Source organism: Polypterus senegalus, chromosome 1 (assembly GCF_016835505.1).
Source record: "Polypterus senegalus isolate Bchr_013 chromosome 1, ASM1683550v1, whole genome shotgun sequence".
Lineage (NCBI taxonomy): Eukaryota > Metazoa > Chordata > Cladistia > Polypteriformes > Polypteridae > Polypterus > Polypterus senegalus.
In genome coordinates this window covers 22,664,940-22,673,351 of record NC_053154.1, presented here as the reverse complement: position 1 = coordinate 22,673,351, position 8,412 = coordinate 22,664,940, and positions in this window count along the sequence as shown.

Here is an 8,412-nt window from a genome sequence, read left to right as displayed (position 1 = left end):
GGACAGGAGGCATCTGCACACTGCCATCTTCAGGTCTCTCCCCTGATGTCCTAGGAGGTTCACACCTGTGCTTTGGCTGGGACACTCACCGATGCTCAAAGACTTGTCCCAAAGGCGCTCTGCGATATAGTGGGTCTGCAGCTCAAAAAGAGTGGCCATTGTAATAAATAATTAATGAACCTGCTTGTGCTGTGGAGAGAAGCAGGTGTGAGCCAACTGCCGGGAAGATACCCTGTTCTCCAGGTTAGTGTGAGGTGGTCAGCCTTCTATGTGTTGTCTTGCTTGCACCTGCAACAGCCCCCCTATAAAGAGGAGTGCCTGATCAGAGAAGAAGGAAAAAGAGACAAGAAAAGAGATGGGAGGTTAAAGGAACTGGAGAAGCAGGCAGAAGAAAACAGAGTGGAAGTAGGTGGACGGGAATAGAGCCCCATGGAGCAGCGAGTGGCCATCGCTCAGAAAAGTGCTTGTGGGTCACTCCTTTTGAGCATTTTGGGAGCAGGAGTGACCATCATGCTCAGGGGTACTTTTGTCGGGTGGAGCCATAGGCAGCGGTGGATGTGCAGAGTGCCCGCGCCAGGTGGAGCCTGGATTGGCAGCAGTTCAGGCAGGGCAGGGCTCAAGGTTCTCCCGCGGATGCCATGGGATTAGCAGTGGAGACACAGGCTGGACAAGATGGGAGTCTACACCTGCTGGTTGACGTCTCTCCGGGCTGTGAGGTCCAGATAGGATAAGCTGGAGAGATGTCAGTCTTAAAGGAAGACACTAGGGCTTGTCGGATTTTAAAATGAGTTTCCTTTATCCTCGAGTGTTTTTTTAACCTCATTTTAACTGATTTTACTATTTATTGATTTTAACCTCCCATATGCACTTCATTTTATAGATTATTTATTACATTTTATTGAGCACTGCACTATTTGGATTTTTTTTATAATAAAAGCACTTGCACTTTTCACCATGCCCTTGATTGCTGTGTTTTGTCCTCATCAGGTCAGCTCATCCTGTTATGTTGTTGACGGTGTCAGGTTCAAGAGGTTCCCATTATGAAAGATGGCACAAGGAGCCAACCTGCACTGTCGCACACTCCAGTATAATCTTGGCTGTATGCTTTGGGCTCATTGTTGTGCTGTAAAGCAAACCATCACTCCAATCTAAGGTGTTGTGCACTCAACAACAACAACAACAACATTTATTTCTATAGCACATTTTCATACAAACAGTAGCTCAAAGTGCTTTACATATTAAAGAATAGAAAAATGAAAGACACAATTATAAAACAAAATAAATCAACATTAATTAACATCGAATAATAGTAAGGTTCAATGGCCAGGGGGGACAGAAAAACAAAAACTCCAGGCGGCTGGAGAAAAATAAAATCTGTAGGTATTCCAGACCATGAGACCACCCAGTCCCCTCTGGGCATTCTACCTAACATAAATGAAACAGTCCTCTTTGGATTTAGGGTTCTCACGGAAGGGCTTGATGATGATGATGGTCACGTAGACTTCTTCCTGTTAATCCGTCCATCATTGTTGGAGCATCATGAAGCTTTGAGTAGGTGAAGGTGGCGCAGGCCACCACCACAAAGAAACCGGAAAAAGAAACAGAAAAGAGAGTAGGGGTCAGTACGGATTTTAGAGCCACCATGAATAGTTATTATGATGAACTGAACATATAGGAGTATCAGGATTAAGTTAAATTAAGATTAAAATGAAGTTATAAAAAGGCCATGTTAAAGTAATGTGTTGTCAGCAGTGTTTTAAAGTGCTCCACTGTATCAGCCTGCCGAATTCCTATTGGCAGGCTATTCCAGATTTTAGGTGCATAGCAGCAGAAGGCCGCCCGCCTCACCACTTCTTTTAAGTTTTGTTCTTGGAATTCTAAGGAGACACTCATTTGAGGATCTGAGGTTACGATTTGGAATATAACGTGTCAGGCATTATATACAATGGGGCGAGATTATTTAAGGCTTTATAAACCATAAGCAGAATTTTAAAGTCAATTCTGAATGACACAGGTAACCAGTGTAGTGACATCAAAACTGGAGAAATGTGTTCGGATTTTCTTTTCCTAGTTACACTCAAGAACAGGTTTTCTTCAAGGACCTCCCTGTATTTGGCTGCATTTGTCCTTCCCTCAATTCTGACCTGTCTCTCTGTCCCTGATATTAAGAAACACCCCCATAGTATGGTACTGCCACCACCCTGCTTCACCAATGGTATTAGGCAGGAGATGAGCAGTGTTCTGTGCTCTTCCTATTCCTACATAACATAATGTCATCAGCAAAAAGCCTGCACAGGGGGATTGACCTTTTATCCCATGACTGGGCACATCCATGAGCAGATCAAAGAGGTCACGACTTAAAGAAGACCCCTGGTGCAGACCTACTCTAACAGGGATCTTGTCTGTTACCCCAACCCTGCTTTTAACCCGAGTCCTCATTCCCTCATACATACTTTAGACAATCCTCACATAATTCTCTGGTTCTCCTTTCTCTCTCGTGCCCCACCAGGCCCCTTGCCGTGACACTCTGTAATAAGCCTTCTTCAAATTAATGAACGCCATATGCCAGTGGTACCCAAACACCCCCCTGTGGCTGCAGTTATTTGTTACAACCAGATTCACAATCGGTGATGATGATCGATAACAACTGATCTCATTTGATTAGCTGGTCTTTTTTAATCTTCTCTTATTCTGCATTTAGTAAAACACAACAGTATGGTTTTTACATTTATAAGACATGTAGGAATATTTCAGTTTGTTTTTCTAAAGCTATAAATGCTTCTCTCTTATGTTGTTTTCCTATTATTTTCCCCTTTTTTCTGTGTAGCTTGCTCCCTTCATTTAACCCTAATAATGTCAATTAATAGCAAGCATAGCAGACACTCAGGATGATGAAAGCTGCAACGACTTCAGTGTCAGACCTGCCGATTTTAAATAATCAATTAAATAACCAGAACACCTGGAAGAGCAGAAATTACCCTGACATTTTAATAAAAATCATTCCAACTTGTAATTTCTACATTGACTCCTAAAAATCTGAAACAGGGAAATACTAACTCACTTAATTAGGCTAAGAAAAGTCCGAAAAAAATCAGAAGTTGGAACAAAAAACTGCAGCCACAGGGGGTCCCTAGGATCCAGTTTGGAAACCACTGCCATATGCAAACCGTTCTGTTTTTCTTGATGCTATCAGTTGACGCAAAGCAAAGTCTGCATCATGTGTTCCTCTCCCACGTATAAAACCCAACTGCTTTTCCCCTATGGTGGTCTCAACCCTAAACCTTCTCTGTATAACCCTTTCCTACATTTTCTTTGGGTGTGACATCAGGTTTATCCCTTAAAAACAACAGCAGCATTTATTTCTATAGTACATTTTCATACAATTGATGTAACTCAAAGTGCTTTACAGGACAAAGAAAGAGAAAAAAGACAAAATATTCAGTATTAAAAAAAAAAATTTGGCAATATTAATTAACATAGAATAAAAGTAAGGTCTGATGGCCAGGGAGGACAGAAAAAACAGAAAAAAAGACTCCAGATGGCTGGAGAAAAATATAAAATCTGCAGGGGTTCTGAGGCCACGAGACCACCCAGCCCCTTCTAGGCATTCTACCTCACATAAATGAACTCAATCAGTCCTCATGGTATTCAGGGTTCTCATGGACAAACTTGATGATGATGGTCATGCAGACTTTTTGCCTTTAATCTATCAATGTAGGGACATCACGGTGCTTTGATTGGGTGGTGGTGGCAACAGAAACCAGAAAAAGAACAGAAGAAAAATTAGAGGTTAGTACGGATTTCAGAGCCACCGTGAATGATAATGATAATTAAATGCATATACAGAATATCAGGATTAAGCTAAAATTAAGCTATGAGAAAGCCATGTCCTAATAATGTGATTTTAGCCATTTTTTAAAGTGCTCCACCGCATTAGCCAGTCGAATTTCTGTCGGTCGGCAATTCCAAATTTTTCTTTTTTGGGTGGTCCTCAGATGAGTGCGTTACAGTAGTTTAGCAGACTCAAAATTTCACAATCCTGAAAATCGCAATTCTCCTTATAAATGGGTACAATCCCACTGTCCCTCCACTCCTCTGCTATTCTCTCCTGTTTACAGATGTTCTGCATTTGATCCCACAACACATACACTTCCATGTCTCCTAAACTCTTCCACACTTCTGCTGTTATTTAATACTTTTTCATGATAAGAGGTGAAATTTATTTAATGTTAATGATAAAGTCTAAACCGCAATTGTCTGAAAGTTAAGAAGATGCCATGATACAATAACAGTCAGTCAAAGCATGAGGGATTTGGGTCCCCTGTGAAGCTTCCAGCAACATATCACAATAACATTTTATCGAAAGTTGCCAGGGTCTTACATGAAACTTTAACCTCACCTCACCAGAACACAAAAAAGGCTATAATTTTAAAAAGGTGCCGATACTACGTACATATTTCAAGTACTGTGTATGTCTGAGTTTCTCACAATTTTAAAGCACACAGTTATTTCTTTCCTCTATATTAGTAATGATTTATGCTGGGATTGTTTATGTATGTGTGGGTGCCAGTGGGCATCATTAGGTGGAGTAGTTATTTGGACAGGTATGTTTGTATGCCTGCTTGAAGCTTTTTTCATTAAAACAGTGATGAGCCAAAAAGATAAGTTTCGATTCAGGTATGGTTTAAAGAAGCTGACAATATTTTTGTTGCAGGTATTTCACAACTGCAAAACGAAACGGAAGAAAATGTAAATAAAATGTGATTCGGAAGGGAAATGTAATTTCATCTTATTGTATAATGTGCAGGCTGGGTATGTATACACAGAAGATGGAATAATAATAAATTCAACCTGACTTGACTTGAAAGTTGGGATTGTACTAAGAGAACCTGTTTGGTGGCTCACAGGTTTATACATGGCAAGCAATGCGTCCAGGGATTTTTTGTTTCACTTCATACTAAATGAGAGACAAATCCATGCTTCCAGGCAAGAAGTCAACTCCTTTATTCTTTTGACAATTGCACAATTTTCTCTGAAAACAGGCACACAATTTGTTTTCCAAATTTTCATATTACCAATGATGCTTCATACTTCTCACTAAACTAGAGGACAATATGAATTGTCTTGTGTTAGACCACCTGGGCTCACTGCAGTTTAATATTGCACAGACTGCAGTGAAGGATGCATTTGTCTGCTCCACAAGGTTTGGTTTGGTAGCACAGTAAGAATTATGTTTTCTGATTTTTCCAGTGCCTTCAATACAACCTAGTAATTCCTGTTATGGGATAAACTCAGAGATTCTGCACTTATGATGTGTATTGATAAGGGGGACGAGACAGAGAAGATGAGTCAGGTGGGGAAGTTTGTTTATTGGTGCATAAAGATTTTCTGCATCCGAACATCTAACTGACCATTGACTTTTGCCACACCAAAGACCCTCTATGTCCTATGTCTATGGATGTAGAGGTGGTCCGTTTCTACATGTACTTGGAAGTCCACATTAATGACTAATTGGACTGGTCTCAGAACATAAAAGAACTCAATAAGAAATGGCTGATGAAGCTCTTTTGGCTTGGGAGACTGTGTTCCTTTAATGTGGTAAATGACATCCTTCACATCTTCTACAACTCTGTGATGGCCAGTGAGACCTTCTAACACTCTAGCAGATTCAATTATGGGAGCTTGTAGCAAAGGAGAGAGTTAAAAGAAAACTGCGTGCCATTATGAACAATGCTACACATCCACCTCTCTGACACACTGAGGACTTTCAGACAAGTAATTATTCAGTAGAAGTGTGTTGTCACACACGTGCGATTAGGAAGAAGCTGAGTGGACCAAGTGAAAGTAATTACCCACCAGGTCAGAGGGTAGCGGGGTGCGCTAAACCTACTTCTGTTGTCTCTACAGGCCAAATACGGGTAAACCTATCTGATTAAACATCGACGGTGACACCTCCAGTTCCAGCGCTTAGACCAATGTCACTTCCGGTCCTGGCGCCAAGAAAGACGTTACTTCCAGTTCCGGGCTCAGATGACATCACTTCTGGTTTTGGCTTTTAAAGCGGCAATCTTTTCAGAAATAAGATCAGTTCAGTTTGTATCTCAACCAGTGCACTTCAATGCTGTCTTCAATACCCTTTTGTAGCCAGGGATAATATATGGGAGTTGCTGCCCAAACCTTTTTCGTGAGTTGAGGCTGATTATTTTCACAGCGTCAAGAATCACTATGGGGCTTCTATATACCAATGACATTAGGCCAGGCGTCAGAATCAGAAGTTTTCTTTCCTTTTGATTTTTTTTATCCTTTTAAGTTATTTTGGTGTGTATAACATTGATAGAAAGATAGATAGATATACTATCTATCCATCTATATATACCAGTATAAATATATATATATATATATATATATATATATATATATATATATATATATATATATATATATATATATATATATTTATATATATACCAGTATATATATATATATATATATATATATATATATATATATATATATATATATATATATATATATTTATATATTTTATTTATTTGAAAAATCCAAATTTTTACCTTAGGACAAATAAAGATCTATCTATCTATCTATCTATCTATCTATCTATCTATCTATCTATCTATCTATCTATCAATCTATCTATCTATTTTAAAAGATGCAATAGGAGACAACAAAAAGGTTTGGGGTTTTCCGGCCCCTTATATTGTCGACACTCCAGACTTTTCCAACAAAATAATGCAGGGTCAAAACACAAGAAAATAACATTCATGCGCGACGCCATACTAGGCGTCGGCGGCCATTTTTATATGGGAGGAGCCGGAAGTGCAGGAATGCTGGGAAGGACGCGTGATGGATGATGGGACTGCTGACGTCAGGGAAGATGGCGGAGGAAGGGCGGAAGTGAAAGTACTGCGGGCAAGGTCTTATGGCGGAGCGTCTTTAGTCTTGGTAAACAAAGAAACAAGGTTAGTACCCTGCCATTCCCCGCCGGCGAACATCCTTCGATGTGTTTTAAGATCCATCCGCGGTCTCCTAGTCGCGCATGCGTGACACTATCTATTTATCTATCTATCTATCTATCTATATACAGTGGGATGCAAAAGTTTGGGCAACCTTGTTAATAGTCATTATTTTCCTGTATAAATCGTTGGTTGTTATGATAAAAGATGTCAATTAAATATATCATATAGGAGACACACACAGTGATATTTGAGAAGTGAAATGAAGTTTATTGGATTTACAGAAAGTGTGCAATAATTGTTCAAACAAAATCAGGCAGGTGCATAAATTTGGGCACCACAAAAAGAAATGAAATCAATATTTAGTAGATCTGCCTTTTGCAGAAATTACAGCCTCTAAACACTTCCTGTAGGTTCCAATGAGAGTCTGGATTGTGGTTGAAGGTATTTTGGACCATTCCTCTTTACAAAACATCTCTAGTTCATTCAGGTTTGATGGCTTCCGAGCATGGACAGCTCTCTTTAACTCACACCACCGATTTTCAATTATATTCAGGTCTGGAGACTGAGATGGCCATTCCAGTACGCTGTACTTGTTCCTCTGCATGAATGCCTTAGTGGATTTTGAGCAGAGTTTCGGGTCGTTGTCTTGTTGAAAGATCCAGCCCTGGCGAAGCTTCAGCTTCTGCTGATACTGAGTGGAATCCATGCGTCCCTCAACTTTGACAAGATTCCCAGTCCCTGCACTGGCCACACAGCCCCACAGCATGATGGAACTACCACCATATTTTACTGTAGGTAGCAGGTGTTTTTCTTGGAATGTTGTGTTCTTTTTCCTCCATGCATAACGCCCCTTGTTATGCCCAAATAACTCAATTTTAGTTTCATCAGTCCACAGCACCTTATTCCAAAATGAAGCTTGCTTGTCCAAATGTGCTTGAGCAGACCTCAAGCGGCTCTGTTTGTGCTGTGGGCGAAGAAAAGGCTTCCTCTGCATCACTCTCGCATAGAGCATCTCCTTGTGTAAAGTGTGCCGAATGGTTGAACGATGCACAGTGACTCCATCTGCTGCAAGATGATGTTGTAGGTCTTTGGTGCTGGTCTGTGGGTTGACTCTGACTGTTCTCACCATTCGTCACTTCTGTCTATCTGAAATCTTTCTTGGTCTGCCACTTCGAGCCTTAACTTGAACTGAGCCTGTGGTCTTCCATATCCTCAATATGTTCCTAACTGTGGAAACAGACAGCTTCAATCTCTGGGACAGCTTTCTGTATCCTTCCCCTAAACCATGATGGTGAACAATCTTTGTCTTCAGGTCATTTGAGAGTTGTTTTGTGACCCCATGTTGCTACTCTTCAGAGAAAATTAAAGGAGGAGGGAAACTTAAAATTGGCCCCCTTAAATACTCTTTCTCATTATAGGATTCACCTGTGTATGT